Source organism: Carettochelys insculpta, chromosome 6 (genome assembly GCF_033958435.1).
Source record: "Carettochelys insculpta isolate YL-2023 chromosome 6, ASM3395843v1, whole genome shotgun sequence".
Classification (NCBI taxonomy): Eukaryota; Metazoa; Chordata; order Testudines; family Carettochelyidae; genus Carettochelys; species Carettochelys insculpta.
In genome coordinates, this window is record NC_134142.1 from 103,281,382 (window position 1) to 103,300,174 (window position 18,793).

Consider the following 18,793-nt stretch of genomic DNA (forward strand, 5'->3'; position numbering starts at 1 on the left):
TGGCCAATGATTATAGAAAAAAAAAAAACACATCTTAATGCCAGGTGCTCTACGCAGAGAAAACAGCATACGTTTTCCAAACCCATTGACTCTGGCTCACTGGTCCCATCTCCAGACCGACTTCTTCCCAGACGGCTTTGTTTCGAGACTTCCTGAACTCTGCATTCCTCCACCAGCACAGCTGCCCGTGTAGCTCATGGCTATCTCAGTTGTGGATTCTGCTGCAGCAACACTGGGATTCAGGACTGTTCCTGCTACAGTTCTGAGGTGAGCTGTACTTTTGACCCCTTATTCAGCATCTCTGTGGCCACCCGCCACAAGAGGCAGGCCAGTGATCCAGCCCTCTGTTACACAGGATCACCCAAAAACAGCAATCCCTATCTACCAGCCGTGGTTTTGTCAGCAGATCCAACGTGGTTTGGTCCCCGTTACACGCTTTCTTCTGGGAACTGTCCTCAGTTTATAAACACAATGCCACCAAACAGCCAGGTTAGGACAAAGCATTAACTATTTATTTATCTAGCTATAAGGAAAATAAGCAGAGAAAAAAAGGTTAAAGTAACCAAAGCCTAAATACGTCTTGTCACACCTAAGTTTAACGTTTTCCTCATGAAAGCTTTTCCTTCCTTCATTTCCCCCCATGCTCTTGGGGCCAAATGACAGCCTGCTTCTCTGAAGAATTCTCCTGTCTTTTCATAATCTGACAGTTTGTACCCCAAAGCACCAGGGTTTCAAGATGGGATTCTTTTTCCTACTCACCACCCCCATCCCTGGGCCCTACGGGAGCACCCAGACCCTAGTTTCCCCTCAGAAAAGGTAAATCTCAAAAGAATAATTGGTCCATTTGCTGAGTGACTGCCATGGGAACAGTTTGCAGCTACTGACTTGAGATTTAACCCTTTTCTATCCATTTGTCTGCACGATAACCACCAAACCAAAAGATACTTAATATAATCAATATAGACGATGCCACATCCTTCACAGCCACCTGTGGATCAATGGACATGCTGGTGCTTTTTAAACTTTGTGGCTGAAAAATCAGACCTGAATAGGTCCCAAAGGGGCCGAATTGGGCTGCTTTTCCCACACCCTGCAAATTTTGAAAGAACTGAAGTCACATGGCAGGGGCATTGCTCGCACTCTTCTAACCTTTGCTACCCCAAATGCTTTTTTTGGATTTTCAAGGAGGAAACCTGTGACATTGATGGCCCTGCACCAAAGAATAAAGTAGCTGCCCTCTAAGTGCTATCTCCAAGGTGCCTTTTCAGGAGGATGGGGGCAACGTCCGTGCGTTCTGGGCCACCTCTTGCTCTTCTTCCCATGCCCCTATCTCTCAGGGAGTGAGGGGAAAGTACATGGTTTGCATGAATCACCCTTCAGCACCCTCCCATCCCCAGCCAGGAGTGAGAGGCATGCACCAAATGACACTCTGGACCGTCTCCCTAGCTAGCAAGACCAGAAAGATCAGATACCCTAAATGAGAGTATTTACAGCGACTTTTGAGGGAGATGAATAACCAACCATCAAGACTTCAGAAGTCTTCAAGATGCCCTTCTCTGAGGCTCCCTTACCTGGCAGGAGAGCAATTCTGACCTGAACCACCTGAGTAGCTGCCTCTAAACTAGTTTTGTGTCTTTGGTGTGGTTTCCATGGAGGCATTCTCCGTCATGATTCTGTTTATCTGCACTAAGCTGCCATTCAGATATCGAAGAGACTTCTATACTCTGGGTGACTCTGGGTGCCTGGATCAGCCCTCACAGGAAAGGCAGGCTGCAGGGACAGCAGACACTCCCACAGCTGATGATTAACGCTAGAGTTAAACTCTTCAACCAGTTACAAGCCCTAGTCAACACTAGAGGAATTATTTTGAAAGAACTGGGAAGTATTTCAAAATAATGTAGTCCTGAGACTACATTTTGAGAGGAGCAAGAACCTATTTGGAAATTATGCGAGTGTGCACAGGCAGGAACTGTTATTCTGAAGTAATTGGCCTCCAAGGGCCTGGCACAGCTGCAGGCTTGGACACTCTAGGCACACCTGCAGCCAACTCTACTGCCCGCCTACCTCCCCTGCCTGCAGAGCAGATGGCCTGCCTGCACATGGCCTGCCCTAAAGCTCTGAGCTTCAATGCAGGGTAGCCAGAAGAAGCAATGAGCCAGGCTGGAGCTGCTCCCATGGCACCTATTGCCCCAGGACACAGGCGAGCACCATACTAGACCAGTGTGGATGTCCTGGACCTCATAGGGCTCTGTGGGGAGGACAGCACTCTCCAGGATCTCCATACCAGGTGGCAAAATGCCAAGGCCTATGGCCGAATCTCTGCTGGCCTGGCAGAGAAGGGGCATAGCCAGACCTGGAGCAGTGCCGGCTCAAAGTTAAGGAGCTGTGCCTAGGGCTACCACAAGCCTGAGAGGAGTCCACGTGTTCTGGGGTGGCACCCCACAGATGAATCTATTATGAGCAGCTGGACACCATCTGGGGGGGCACATCACTGCCCCCTCTGCAGTCATGAAGTCCAGCTGGAACACACCCAACATCACCCTTGAGGTGCCAGAGGATGACAGGGAAAAGGAGGAGCAGGAGGAGCCCAGCAACTCCACCCTGCCTGCCAGTCAGGAAGTCTTGCTGACCCCAGAGCCAGTTCCCCCACCTGTAGGATGTCCCCCAGGATCTCAGCAAGGGCACTTCAGGTGAGTTAGAAACCTTTCCCTATTGCCTAGGGGGCATGGTGCAGCTAGTGGCAGGGGGTCCTCTCACAGCCCACACGGCCTGGGGTGGGGAGTGGGGGTCACTGAACCACCACCTGACCAACCAGTCTGGAGAAATCAGCTCCAGGATGCTCCCCCATGGGGACCCAGTGACCACTCTCATGAGGTTCCTGCAGAGACCTGCCTTATTCTGGCCTCTGTGGCAGGAGACCTTCCTGTGACAAGTGACCAGTAAGGTGTCTGGGGTCAATGCTCTGCACAGCTGTGCTACTCATAGTCCAGGGCTGGGCTCTCACTCAGGCAACAGTTGCTCCCATTGTAGCACGATGTTGTGAGGGAGACTGATGTCGGGCAGGGGACTCTTCTGGGGGGAGACAGAGATGAGGAACCCGGTGACCCTCTCCCTGGAAAGCAACATGTGCCACTCACCCCCCCAACCCACCCCAGTGGGCACAGATGGGGTCCTCATGGTAGGGGACGCCATGAGTATTGGAACCGGGGTGTGCAGCACTCGAGATGAAGGTGAGCCACCCATTGCCTAGCTAGCACATTCCCATGCCTGCTTGTCCCTGGGCCATGGGTGTTGCAATGCTGCCCAGAGATATGTGTGCCCCACCAGACAGGGCCTGCTGTTTGAGCAACATATGGCTGTGCTTCAAGCACATCACCAGCATGTGAAGCAAGACCTTCTGTGCCGGCTCCAGGATTGGGGCTCGGCATCATACAGAGGGTCTCCCATGGTTACAGATCTCACAACTTCTCTACACAGCTGAGCCAGCTGCAAGCATGGCACATCCCCTACCTTCCATACCATTCACCTGCCTATGTGATCCAGCGGAGGAAGCACTCCTGGGATGACCTGCTGCAGGAGGTGCTGGCCTGCCTGCGGACCATCATGGAGGGCCTGGAGGAGGAACAGTGGAGCACTGAGTGGAGCAGGAGCACCACTGAGCTGCCTGGAATACCTGATCTGCCAGCAGGACACCATGGCCACAGCAAGGGAATGCTTGTTGTCTTGTGTAGAATGGGCCACCAGCCCTGTTCCCACTCCCCACTGCCTTCCCCTCCCTGGGGAAGTTGGGAGGGTGGCAGGGGCAGGAGGGGTGGAGAATGAAAGGTACAAATAAGAAAGCAGAGGCCCCTTGTGGAAAGGCACAAGAGACAGTTTCAGAAGTGGCCCTTCAGAAAATTGTCTTTCAAGTCCTCCCTGCTTATGATACAAGTTTTCAGCTGTTCATAGAGCCTGGCCAGCATTCTGCCTCAGCCTCCCACAATGGCAGGAAAGCCTCCCCAGAAGGCCACCACCACAAAGGGACTGTTGTGCTCACTGAGGTCCAGGTGGACAAGGAGATACTGGAACCTCCCCTTGACATGACTGCATGCATGTTCCACCACCATGCAGCACCTGCTCAGCCTGGCATTGAAGTCCTCTTTGCAGAGACCCAGGCTGCCTGTGTAGGGCTTCATGTGCCCAGGGGAGCAACAGCATAGGCTGCATAGAGAAGTGGCCTTGTGGTTTACATAGTTTGCAGCCCAGTTAGCCGAGACCAGAATGGGTATATACATGCTGTCGAGGGGCCTTCCCGCTACAGTTAGGGGAGCCCATGGCAGTAAAGCCACCCACAATGTCATCCACACTTCCCAGAGTCCCGACTGTGTGGTTGATGGCTTGGATGACCTGCAGGAGCACGACCCTGATGGTGAAGTTCCCCATGCCACACTGGTTCCCAACAGAGCGGTAGCTGTCCAGTGTGGTGAGCTTCCACAAGTGCAATGGCCGCACATCTCTGAATAGGGATGGCAGATCTGAGGTGGGTGTCCTCTCACCAGAGGGGTGGGGTGAGCCACTCACAGAGCTTCTGAAAGTTGGCCATCATCATATGGAAGTTCTGTAGCCACTGCTGATCATCTCATCCCTGCAGGATGGCGCAGGCCCACCAGTCAAAGCTGATGTTGCATTACCAGAAGCAGCACTCCATGGTGTGCAGGGGATTGAAGGAGCTGTGCAGCAGCAAGAGTGCCAGGAGCTGGGAGAGGGGGTCCAGCTGGTCCCTGTTGTCACCCTGCTGTTGCAACACATGGGTGGCTTGGAGGAAGCATGACAGGAGATGCAGCACAAACCCCGTGAGCCTGGCAGTGGTTTGCACCCACTCCAGCTCCATATTGTGAGTGCAGCAGAGTCCACAAGGGCAACCAACCCAGGCACAAGGCTGCACATGTCCAGTGGGTCCCCTTTATGTCAGTGGTGGAGTGACTTGTGGGATGGCTGTTTAGAGCAGTTTCCCCAACCAAGCAGCCACAGGAAGTACCCACACTGGTTCCCTCCCCAAAGTGCTTCTGGGGGCTCTAATTCCAAATAGGCTCTATGTGTGTGGATGTGCTATTTTGGAACAAATTTTGCTTATGCTGGGGATGCCCTGGAGTGTGGATGTGTTATTCTAGAATAGTTTATCTTGTAATAACTCTGGAGTAAGCTATTCCAGAATACCTCTATAGTGGAGACATGCCCAAACTGCACTCCTGATTAAGTCACTCAGCCCCTTTGTTGCGTTCCAGTTTTCTGGTACCCAATCAGCACCTCATTACAGTAAGTTGGAGAGCTATTTGAAAACCCCTGCTCCCATTTACCAAATGTTCTTCTGAACACCAAAGAATCATTAACATTGCCAGATTAGGCTCTTACCCTAAACACCACACTGCCAGCCAATTCTTTAGCATTTAAAACTAAAGGTTTATTAGAAAGCAAAAAGAACTAGAATAGAGTTGTTAAATGATAAAGCATTCACAGACTTCCAAGTCCATATATCTGGGATATTAGCAGCACCAGTCAGTCTGTTGACTTGAAGTCCCAAGAGGAACCCATCCACAGCTTGGATGGGTCATACAGAGCTTCCTTTGTAGAACAGTTACTCCAGGGGCAGGAAGCAGGAATGAAGAGAAAATGGAGATGATGCAGCAACATACATTACATTCTGTCTTGTAAGACCTCAGTGTAATATGGTTTGCACTCAGCCCATCAATTTTAAAGTGCTTAAAGCTGAAGTTGACTCCAGGACATAGGTCTTTGGGAGTTGTGGACAACAGCCCCACAGAGTGGGCATGAACTTCCACTGCAATTAAAACAGGTCCCTACATTAGTGGGCTTATTCCAAACCCCATTGAAGCTAATGGCACTCTAACCCCTGCTCTCAACAGACTTTAGATTTGCATCTGTGGGACTGGTATGGGGAAGATGTTAGGGTGCAGGGACTAATGTATCAGAATAGGACTTAGAAGATGTGGGTTCTAGTTCCGGATTTCCCACTGGCTTACTTTGTCTTTATGTAAGTCGCTTCAGTTCTGTGTTTCTGTTTATCCTCCGTTTCCCTTGTTTACTTAGGCTGAACATTCTTCAGGAAGGGAATAGTTTCTCCATGTGTATGTATACTGCCCAGAATGATGGATTCCCAGTGCCAGTGCTACTGTAATACAAGTAATAACTGCACTTGCTTAAGTAGGACAAATGGAAAGATAACTACAATAAAAGGGAAAGTTCCAGTGTACTGATGAGCAAAAGACAAATAAATCTTAAAGTCACAATTTTAAGATTCCATTTTGATCTTCTGTCATGTCTTTATCTTGACTTAGAACTTTCAGTACACATGCTCATCTAAAAGAAAATACACTCCTCCCTTGCTTTATGAGCACAATTGGTTCCCAGCTTCCTGCTCGTGGGGAGAAACTCTTAGAGGGACACTAAATTCCTATTAAATTACGTGTAAAAGTCTGATTAGTTCCTAGGGCTCCCAACTCAGGGAAGGAGTGGCAGCAGGTGGCGCTGCTTTTGAAAGGTGAGTGAACCTTGGGTTGCAGAGGGTTAAAGGCTGGGGGTAGTTTGGGGCTGTGAGTGGGAAGGAGGGTTAAAAGCTCGTGGTGGATTGGGCGGGGGGTCCAGGCTGCTGCGGTTTGAGACCGGGGGGTTGGGCTGTGTGTGTCAAGCGGTGGGTGGGGCTGGCTGGCTGTGGGCAGGTAAGGGGGTCTGGCTGCCACGGTTTAGGGCTGCAGGGGGGTGTCAGGCTGCTGCAGTTTGGGGCTGTGGGGCTGACGAGGGGCTCAGGAATGGGGTAAGGCTCGTATGAGCAGGGAAAGCTCATTCGTAGAGTGAACTAGGGTAGGTAAATGTGACCCTTGTTTAAATGAGCACTCAGATGAAGTATTTGTTTAATGAGGGATGAGTATACATGGATCTATAGAGGCTAGGAAAGTTAAAAAGTCCACGTGAATTTGTGTGCTACATAACTCTATGGTTCTGCTCACGCAAAGAATGAGACTCCACTCCCCTTTATCTTAATTTTTTATGGTGCCAAGAAAAACTGAAACATGCATCCAGAACAGTTAACAAAGAGATGGTCTAGATGACTTAATAGACCCTTTGCATCCTTAATGTCTGATTCAGTGCATCCAGAGACTCATGGCTTGTGACTCAACACAGGCCTCCACCCACTGAGCTGAGCAAGCAGCAGCTTCACTAGCTAAGACATTAAGGTTCTGTTCCAGATGTCTAGGAATTTTAGTGTGCCCTGCCCCATATGGTAAATCTATATGATGCAAGTTCTTCTATTGTGTTAGAAAGAAGGGTAACACAAACCAGGGGAATCCAAACTATAAACACCATCTGGGTGTTTCTCTCCAACAGCTGACACGTGTCAGAGGAGTTATACTCCTTAAGGTATAATTAATCACAGCATCAGCCGTTGGGCTGAGGTGGAAATAGAACCCTAAACTCCGCTGTTTGCAGGTAAGTGGGGGGAGGGTTTTGGTTTCAATAATTTGTAGCAGCTTGCAGTAATTTTGACATCTCTTTTGATTCCACTGGGTCAATCTTTGGAAGTGAAGACCACACCGAGTAATACTTACATGCTGTAAGCAGTAGTGTTGATGATGCATCTGATGGCAATGACTCTCACCTCTGAGTCAGGATTGAGAGAATACTTAAGAATGAGGCTTGGAAAGGGTCCCTTTGATGAAGTTTCTATGTTTTATATGAGACAATAACCAAAGGGCACAGTGATTTGTACTAACTAAATATTCCAAAGCACTTTTCAGATTAAGAGAATTTCTTGGTACCCTGGCCAAATTCCAGCTTGAAGGAATACATTCTAAATTCTCCCCTCAGCTAGAACTAGATATAGTATTGATGCTTTCACCTGCATTATTCTCTAGTATCATCCTCCCAAGATGCCATGGTGCCAAAAGAATCACAATGCAAAGTCTTCTAATGTAATAGACTTAAGTTAGATCTGTGCCCACTGATTGATTTCAATGGGTCTTAAGCATGTGTTTAAGGAATAAGAATTTACTGATTTGGGGGCATCAGATAAAAAACATTTTAATAACTGTTTCTCATTACTCAGTTAAATACCCATTTCTACATACCTGCATTTAACCAGTTCTGCCATCCTTGGGATGCCAGAGGGAGAAAATAAGATGCAAGCAAAATATAGTCATCACCTTCCTGGTAAGGAACACTTTTTGCCTCACCAGGTTCAGCGTTTCTCCCTTTGGCAATAGGGGCCTGAAGTAACTCAATCTTATTCTGGAGAGTTTTTGTTCCTTGCTTTAGTTTTTAATGCACAGTATTTGCAAAGGAGGTGTCGGGGTAGGTCCCAAGCCTCCTAACATTGGACACAAATACTTCTGTCCCTGCCTCCTCTCTCAAGTGCTGCGTCATGCTGGTCTCTGGATGCCAGTCCTTCCCCAAACAGTCTGTCACCAGGCTGCTCCTCCTGTAGCAAGAAGAGCACCTTTCCACCCAGGAGAAGCTGTTCTCCTTGCTGTACCTTCTCTCTGTCTCTCACCAGAAAAGGAGCCTTTAAAGCCCTTAATAGGACTTGTGTCCCTAGTTATCTGGAGGCAACATCTTTGCTACTCTTGGGGACAAGGGTCTTTACCATTCTTGGAAAGATATCTGCCTTCCAGATGGTCCAGTTTGACTGTCACAGATTGTTAGTAAAACAAGTATCAAGTCAAATAGCTTTTGACATGCAAAATACTCCATTAGAACACTGACTAAATATGCAGCAACAGCAGAGACATTATCACAGAAAGGGGAAATCTGATGAACATCTTATATCGTGCAGGGGTGTGACTTTTTCCACAAGCCAAGTGACAAGTTACACCAACTTCAGTCCTGGTTTGAGCAACACTATGTAAGTACAACAAGAATTCCTGTGGCACCTTATAGACTAACAGATATTTTGGAGCATAAGCTTTCATGGGCGAAGACCAGCTTCATCAAAAGACCTGCTTATGCTCTAAAATATCTGTTAGTTTATAAGGTGCCACAGGACTTCCTGTTGTTTTTGAAGATACAGACTATGCAAGTGGGGAAGCTTCTTACTCTAATACAGCTACCGCTGAGTTTTGGGGGTGATTAAGTTGATGGGAGCTCCCTCTTCTGTCACCTTAGAATGGCTGCCCTAGTCAGAGCCTGCGTGCTGCTCCGCTGTAGCCATAGCCTTACTAAAGGTCTTCATTCTAAAGCAAGTAACATAGGGAATAAAAAGGAAGCCCTAGAAATTAGTGAATAAACATAATTACAACATAATTAGCGTCACATAGACTTGGTGGAATAATTCACAAGACTGGCAGATGGATATAGAAACATACATCTGGATGAGAAAGGACAGGCAAGAAGGAAAGGTTGTGCATACACTTACATTGATGTTGAATAGTAACAGAGAGGAAGCCGTGCTAGTCTATACACCATCAAAACAAAAAGCAGTCAAGTAGCACTTTAAAGACTAGCAAAATAGTTTATTAGGTTAGCTTTCGTGGGACAGACCCACTTCTTCAGACCATAGCCAGACCAGAACAGACTCAATATTTAAGACACAGAGAACCAAAAACAGTAAGCAAGGAGGACAAATCAGAAAAAGATAATCAAGGTGAGCAAATCAGAGAGTGGAGGGTTGTGGGGGGGAGGTCAAGAATTAGACTGAGCCAAGTATGCAGTCGAGCCCCTATAGTGACTCAGAAAGTTCCCATCACGATTAAAACCATGTGTTAATGTGCTGAATTTGAATATAAAAGCCAGTTCAGCTGCTTCTCTTTCCAGAACGGTGCGATAATTCCTGTTCAGTAACACACATACCTTTAAAAAAAAAAAGCAGTCAAGTAGCACTTTAAAGACTAGCAAAATAGTTTATTAGGTGAGCTTTCGTGGGACAGACCCACTTCTTCAGACCATAGCCAGACCAGAACAGACTCAATATTTAAGGCACAGAGAATGAAAAACAGTAAGCAAGGAGGACAAATCAGAAAAAGATACCTTTAGGTCATTGACAGAATGCCCCATTCCATTAAAATGTTGACTAATATTGGACAGACTTCTAACTCCCTTAGACAAAGGGTCAATGGGCACAAAACAGACATCAAAACACTCCAGATCCACAAACCAGTTAGTCAACATTTTAATGGAATGGGGCATTCTGTCAATGACCTAAAGGTATGTGTGTTACTGAAGAGGAATTATCGCACCGTTCTGGAAAGGGAAGCAGCCGAGCTGGCTTTTATATTCAAATTTGGCACATTAACACATGGTTTAAATCGTGATGGGAACTTTCTGAGTCACTATAGGGGCTCGACTGCATACTTGGCTCAGTCTAATTCTTGACCTTCCCCCCCACCCCTCCACTCTCTGATTTGCTCACCTTGATTATCTTTTTCTGATTTGTCCTCCTTGCTTACTGTTTTTGGTTCTCTGTCTTAAATATTGAGTCTGTTCTGGTCTGGCTATGGTCTGAAGAAGTGGGTCTGTCCCACGAAAGCTCACCTAATAAACTATTTTGCTAGTCTTTAAAGTGCTACTTGACTGCTTTTTACATTGATGTTGTGATGGAAATAGGAGGCAGACCTTTTGAAAGTCTCTGGGTAAGGATAAAAGCCCAAGGGTTAGAGCAGATTAAAGTAATACAAGTCAATTATGCCTCTAGCCAAGTTGAAAGGGCCTATTAAGAGAGGTCCCACAGGGATCTCTTGAGTCCAGTTCTGTGAATATCTTCTTACATGATTTGGCTAATGTCAATATCACAGCTGTATACAATTGAAGAATTTGGGGGTTACAGGCACTGTCACAAGGTATAGAGGGTCACAACACAGTTGTGCTCTAACTTGCGCAAGGACTGAATCAAGGAGATGCAGCCAACTGCCCACAGTCACCCCCTCCACTGTATCCAAATGCAGCTCTGACACAGTGAAGAATCAGGGTCTGCATAATTCATTCTACTTTTTTTTATTGGACCATTTTTAAGAATCTAGGATGCTGACAACATTAAAACTGACTAAATAAGCCAACAAGTCAGTTGATGTGCAAGAGTACAATTCTGTTTCAGCAAGACTAGCAAGTGAACAACAACTAATTTTAAACCACAAAATCAAAATTGCTAAATTCAATCAAATACCTCCAAGGGAGGTGGTAGAATCTCCATCGCTGGAGATATTTATGAAGAGGTTAGATAGATGGCTTTCAGGGATGGTCTAGAAAGTTCTTGGTCCTGCCATGAGGGCAGGGGGCTGGACTCGATGGCCTCTCGAGGTCCCTTCCAGTCCTACTCTTCTATGATTCTATGATCTGTGCAAGTGGACGACTGTTGAGGAAGGACACATCAGGGACACTGCCCATGTGACCACCTCCCTGTGATACCCCATCCAAGGGAGGACAACACCCCCTCCACCCCACACCCTACCCAGCTCCCCACACCCCTGCACCTCTTCCCCATCTCACCTCTTCCATACCATTGCTCTGCTTCCTTCCAGTGAGTGTTGGGGGAAGCTAGTCCCACCCTTCCCTTGAGAGACAGCTGGGAGTTGGGGGAGCAGAATGAGCTAGGGCCATATTGCTCTGGTTCCCCCCACTGGTGTTGGTGAGTGTGGGAAGCCTGACCCCTGCTGCTAGCACTGGGCCCTCCTGCTAGTTCTCTAGGGAAATGAAGCCCACAGCATTTTTATAACACATCTCATAAGACCAAGCACCACCTGTGACATCTACTTGCCCTGATCCCTAAATGACCTCCTCAAGGGATTGAGCTCACAACCCTGGGTTTAGCAAGCCAATGCTCAAACCTCACAGCCCCTTACACTCCTCCCACCCCATTGTCCCTGTGCGGGAATTTATTAAAGACTTAATCTGCAAATTTTTAATTAATGGCAAAGCTCACTGAAGGTAGGATAAAAAATGATCAGCTGAATCTGAAGCAAATAAAATTTAGGTCAGATGTTAGTTAAGACTAACTATAAGGATAGTTAATATTGAATGAGCAGGATGGAATACACACATGGACAGCAGATCTGCTGATTAAGGGTCTGATCCAAAGCCCATTGAAAACAATGGAAGAAGGTGCTATTTTTACACGGCTACATTTCACATTAGAATCTCACTTTAAAGCAGAGGAGATTTGCAGTTGAAGTCAGTATTTGTAATTACAAACCCAAGAACAGAGCATTACTCAAAGAGCTTCTACATTTACTGAAATATTATTTAGTTTTCCCTCTTCTTTCCTTTCTTTCTCCTCATGCAAACACATGGGCTACATTTACACTAGCAAATTCTTTCACAAAAGCCGGAGCTCTTTTAAAAAAATCCCGTGGAGTATCTACACACAAAATGTGTTCTTTTTATATTAAAATCGGAAGAACTCAGCACTTTTTCCAGCAGCCCTCTTCCACTCCTGGAAGAGGAAGAGCACCTTTTTCCAAAAGATTCTTTCAGGGGAAAAAAAAAAACCCCACACACACACACAACCATGTGTTGCCACGTTAGGGGCCCTTGATTCCAAAAGAGCAGTCCTCCAGAGCACCGGATTTTTCAATCCACAGTGTTTCCTGGCCAGATCTTGCAGAAGAGCAGCCATGGTATGTGTGGTCACAATCTTTCAACAGAAGTGTTTTTTGGAAGAGATCTTCTGAAAGAACTTCTTTTGAAGTACCGCTGTAGTGTAGATGTAGCCATGGTGTCAGGGGGAGAAGAGGAGAAATGAAAATGGATCATTGAAACCCTTCAGAAAAGATACCCTTCAAAGGAAATTTAATGGAAAATTAAAGAAAACAGAAGCTGAGAGTTCTCTTCTACCTCAGGGCTACAGAAGTAGATAAGCAGAGGGAAAGCCTGTAAGCAGCATTGCTCCTTTCTGGGATGAGAGCTTCAGATGCATATAATCAATTCAAAAGAAAGAAAGATAAGAAATTAGAAATACTCACAAATAGGTTTGAAGTCTATTGTGCTGAAGGACAAATGTCACTGATGAGGACATGCAATTTTGAGCTAAGCCAAGAGTGACAGTAAATCAAATGATCCATATGTGACAACCTAAAACAACGGAAAACACAGCCATGAAGCAACAAACTTTGAGTAAAGGAAGAGGTTATTAAATCCCCATTAAACATTTGGCTGCATTTCCCCACTGTTGCTATTATCAGAGCCAGCCTGTCGCTTGACATGGGGTGGCTCTCCCAGGCCCTTGCTTTTGGACGCCATCCATCCTATCAGATTATCTGGGCAGGGAATGGGCAGTGGGGGCAGGTAGCGGGCAGTGGGGGCAAGTAGCAGCAACAGCAGGGAGTTGCCTCCCACCCACACTCACCATGCAGTGCCAGTGGCAGCCTGCGCCACGCTGCCACAGCCTCCAGGCCCACTGAGCCCTGCTTCTCCATGGCAGCAGGATATGGCCTCTGCTCCCAGTTGCCCACGTAGAAGCTGTGCTTGGACTGGGAGGGCACGGCAGGGCAGGGCAGGCTGCTGCTCATATCCTATGGTGAGTGTGGGTGGGAACTGAGGAAAGGCGACCCCCTGCTGCTGCTGCTGGCCACTGCCCTGTCAAGGTCATCCCCATCCAGGCTAATAGGGGAGGGGATCACGGTGGAAGCAGAGTGGGCAAGGGGTGGTGCTTGCAGCATGGGGGTTTGACCAGGACCCCACACCTGGGGCACTTGGGGGTGCCCCAGGCCCTGCCCCACCATCAGGATGGCCCTGGCAGATAAAGCGGCACATTTAGGGGAAAAGCAGGAGATTTCTCCTTTGTGTAAGAGACTCTTCTCCCCTGCCTGTGTCATGCCGAGATGCCACCATCACATTTGGAACCTCTCATTGGTCTCCTAGGAGAAGATTTCTCAAGTAACACCCCACTCTTTTCTCAACCTGTCATATCCTGGAATAATGGGAGATATAAACACAGTGCTACTTAACTGACCTTGTGATTTCTAAGACCAGCATCTGATGGAGTCTGTGCTCATGAAAGCTCATGCTCAAAACTTTTCTGTTAGTCTATAAGGTGCCACAGGACCCTTCATTGCTGTTACAGATCCAGACTAACACGGCTACCCCTCCAATACTTAACTGACCATGACAGCCACCCGGGGATGAATAAGTTGCAATTCCCTTATTTTAGGGTTTGAGGAAATTGATTGCCAGGAAGCTGACAAGCTGGGCACAGAACTCAGGAATGCCTGTCACTCAGTCCTGTGCTCAGCTCCCTAGAACATGCTTCTCCAATGCAAAAGAGGCATTTCCTTTCCAGCAGCTGGGCAAAGGGCACTTCCTGCCATGAGAGGGCCCCAGAAATGGAAAAAGCTGCTGAGGAGGGTGAGAGAGAGAATACTTGCAGTGTTGCCCTCTTCCTTACAAGGCAGGAGGTTAAGGAATTGGTGCAGTGTGAGAAAGTGGATAGCACTGGTTTGTGAAAGCTGTGTGGGCAATACAGCCAGGGAACGTGATCATGTTGCACCCTCCAAGTGCAGATCCAGCCGGGGAGACTATTCTGGCACTTGTGGGAATGAAAGCTGAACCCCAGAGTGAGGTCTCTGGGGAAATGAAGCAGTGAAAGACACATGCACTCCTGTGGGTTGAGTCCATCCTGCAGAGCAGAGGGCCTTGCAGGCACAGGGATGAGTAGGCTACACCAGTTTAATTGAACTTGGGCCACTCTCTCTTAGGGCTTCTTTCTAGAAAGGAGAAATTAAAGGACTGCAGATAGAAGATTTCGGAAATGACTGAATCACTTTGTTCTTTTTTCTTTTTTTTTTTGGAACTTTTCCCTCAGGTTTTTCCTTGACCCTGGTAATGTTACAATTATATTCTTAGTAGCCCATCTCCAGTTATGGAACCTGTGGTCAGTTCTAGGGCCCACATTTCAAGAAAGAGGTTGACAAATAGGAGAGGGTTCAGAGAAGAGCCATGAGAATGAGTAAATGATTGAAAAACCTGCCTGTGAGCTATTGGTTGAGCACCCTGTGTCTATTTTGCTTAACCCAGAGGAGGTAAAAAAATGGGTCACTTCATTACAGTCTGTACATGTATACATGGTGAATAAATATTTAATCATGAGCTCATCCATCTAGCAGAGAAGGGTAGAACATAATTCAGGGGCTAGATGTTGAAACTAGACAAATTATTGCCTGCCATAGAAATTAGCCACTGGAACAGTTTCCCCATTGTTGTGATGGATTCTGCATTACTGATGATCTTTAAATCAAGATTGTCTGTTTTTCCCTAAAAGACACTCTAGAACTATTTGGAAGAATTTGCGTGGTCTGTGTTATATAGGTGGTCAGACTAAATCACCACAATGGTCCTTTTCTCTGGCCTCAACCTTTATTAATCTAAGCCCTGAATTCAAGGCCTCCTATATTCATCCATAAACTGTTGAAACTGGTGTGTTGGCAAAGGGTGAGAGCATGAAGGTTCAGAAGATTAATTCACAGGAGATGTGAGTTCAGATCTGACACATAGGCAGAATGAAGTGGGTTTATGACTCAGCCACTTATGGGATTTGTCATCACAGCAGTGCTCCAGAGTAATTGTTCCCTAATGAACTCAGGCTCAGGACTTGAAAAATGGATGTGCTATAGAGCAGGAATAGTAGAAATGCAAGAGTAGTGCTGTGTGAAAAACCAGGCTCAGTCTTTGCCCTGGCTCTCTAGCAAAGCTCTGGAGTGGCCATCAAGTACAGTACTGAGCCTTGTATCTAGTTTGTCCAAAGTAGGCCACACATTTGACATGTCCAGGTCTGATCACTACCACTTAGAATGGTGTATTTTTATTCCTCCTCTCTCTCAGTAGCACACAGCACCCCAGCTTTAACCATAGCTATTAGCCCTCTCTTTCAGGAGAAGGATATTTTCAGGTGTCCACACCCCCATCTTGTGTGACAGACACTTGATAAAATTACTGTATGTGGTGACAAACATTGGGAAGTTATACCATTCAGGCACTGTATGAAGTGTTACCATGGACTTCAGCATTTTCACCACAGACATTGCATCTATGTACAGACATGCTGCTGATCTCTGCATATTTCCAGGCAAATAAACAGCATGAGAGATCTACACAGCAATGGCGCATGAGAGAAGGTGTAAATAGATAGATATGTCCTCCCTAATGCTGGCAAGTCTGAAACAGAAAACCAGGACAGGCTTCTGAAGGCTGCAATTGGTGTTGCATAGGCTGTAGCTTACACAGGGGCTCAATTAGCCAAGAAGCTGTTATCTCTCAAAGATCTACTTGTCTACACTGAGTTGCTGGTTTCAGCCAGCAGCTAGTACTGACAAAGGAATACAAGTTATTTTGCCAAAAGCCACTCCTAACCTATGTATGGCACTAGCCCCAGCCACATGCAGGATATTGGGAAAATCCAAATAGGGTTACAGGAGTAAATAGACTCAAGGGCAGGGACCACAGCTAGAGGTAGCTGCAGAGCCATGTGTGGGGTTGATGGCTGGGGTCCTGGGAACTACAGCTGAGCACCCAGTGGCCAGGACCTTGGCTAATAGCAGAGCCTGCCATGCCAGGGTCAGGACTCCCAGAAGCAGCCAGGACTGTTTGGACCTGGCAGCCAGGACCCAGCTAGCAGTGGAACCCCAGGCAAGCGCTGGGATCCTGGGAAGGGGTACAAAAGCAGGGGAGTGCTGCTGCACCCCCAGACCCCTACTTCCCAAATCTGTGTACCAGCATATCATAGATGCCTTTTCAGACATGAAGAGGAGCTCTGCAGCTCAAAATCTATTCCCTCTCACCCACAGAAATTGGTTCAGTAGAAGATATTGCCTTCTCTCAGAAGTCGAGGTGCATAAATAGGTCACCCCATAAATAAAGATGAACGCAAATTAAACTGTTTTAACAATATGCTACTTCTGGTTCCTCCATAATTACCATATTCTGAAATGAGTGAGAACAGCTACTGTATACTAACCCGAAGGAATTAAAATTTAGTGATCCAATAATGATCCAGGATTAAGAAAACACAATAAAGGAAGCCCCAGTATTCATTATGGAGTAAGATTAGTAGGAAGGGAGGAAGCTAGAGTTCTCTTAATGAGCACATATATGATTTAGGCCCAGAAGCTTCTGGCAGGAGGAACCTAGGGGTTTTTATTCTGATAAAGGTCTGAATCATAAACTACTACATTGCACACACTATCAGCTTCTAGAAAGTCTACAAATTCCTCCTATGCAGAATTTTAGACAAGTTTCTTTTTTTATTTAAATACTTGTGCCCTTTGAATAAGTGTTTTTAGCTTTCAGACATGAATCATTTCGGCTAAAAACCCTAATTTTATAGGACCTACCTTTGTTTTTCCATTGCATTTTTAAACAAGCTACCCTACTGATTAAAATAAGAAAACTGCTTTCTCTTTCACTGATCTAGGCTCTTTTTCTTTCACATCCATTATTTTCCTTTGTCAACTGATTATACTTGGGAAAGCACAGGCCACCCATGAGTGGATTGCTTCCCTGCAATTATGATTTAGCTTTGGGATTTGAATAAATATTAGCCTGCATGAAAGGAAAACAAACTCACTATTTGATGCTTATATCATTGGCATCTCAGTTATAACTTGGTCCTGATTATGCTAGACTTTGTGCTGTGGACAAGTAGGATGACTCAGTCCCTGTCTTCATAAAGCTTGTGATATCAACAAGCTTCAAAACAAAGCAGCTTGCAGAGAAGAGTTGTTCCTGCTAACATATTGGTCAAGCCTGAGGCACGCACATTGTGAAAGAGGCAGGTCCTGTCTTTGCAGATACAGCTTGCACTAGTTGAGTTGGGTCAGCGTTTCTGGGTAGTGGCATCTGTGCCTGCCCGAACTGCACACCCAGAGAAGCCAAATTAGTCTCCCCAGTTCAGTTGGCAAGAGTGAAAAGGTGAACATAAAGACAAGAGAACAGGCCTCAGTCCTTCTGAAAAATACACTCCTCCCTGAACATAATACTCCATATAGGCCCACTCTGTTATACCAAGGGCTTGTCTACACGGCATGGGTTGGCTCAGCCAGGCCACTAAAAGTGTAGCTGTTTGTTGGTTCTTCGGCAGTGAAAATACTTCCACCCCCAACAAGCAGCATTTGCATTGTCACCTGAAAAGCACATCTGGTCTGCCCCCAAACAACTCTGTTCACACTTGCCTTTTACCCTGGCAACACTTACATCTTGGGTAGGATGGGGATTTAGCACCTCTGAATCAACATTTTGTTGTTCAGGTCATCACAGTCACGGCCTTGAATAGCCCTGCTACTTTTAAGGATTAAATATATAATCACTTCTGGTGAATAACTACTTCTGGTATCCAAAGTCTCATTGCATCTTCCAGCTGCTTGATTCATCTCCATAGGAAGCTCCACAGCTGTCATTTTCTTCAGAACCATCTGAGTTCACAATAATATTATGTCCTCGTTTAATGGACAGGGATCTCTTTTCTAAGCCATAAGAGATAAGTCAAAAAAAACAAAAAAAAAACAGAAAACATGATCACACACACTTACACAAATGACACTATGAATTTATGCAGAGGCTTGCAACAGGTAAAGCATGTCAAAACATTACATGTTTATTCAGAGTGTGGAAACCCTCCTCTTAATGTACAGCCCACATGTCTCTATATCTTTCTCTTATCATTCCAAGCACCCATACTCATGAGGCTCCATGCCCAGAACAGCTGACAATTTAAAGAGACAGAACAGGTAAAAGCATGGTGTCTGGATAACAATGCTGTTGCTGGGAAGTATTCAGAAGTGAGCTGAAGGCCAGGAAAGTCGCTCAGGGTATAGTAATGAAG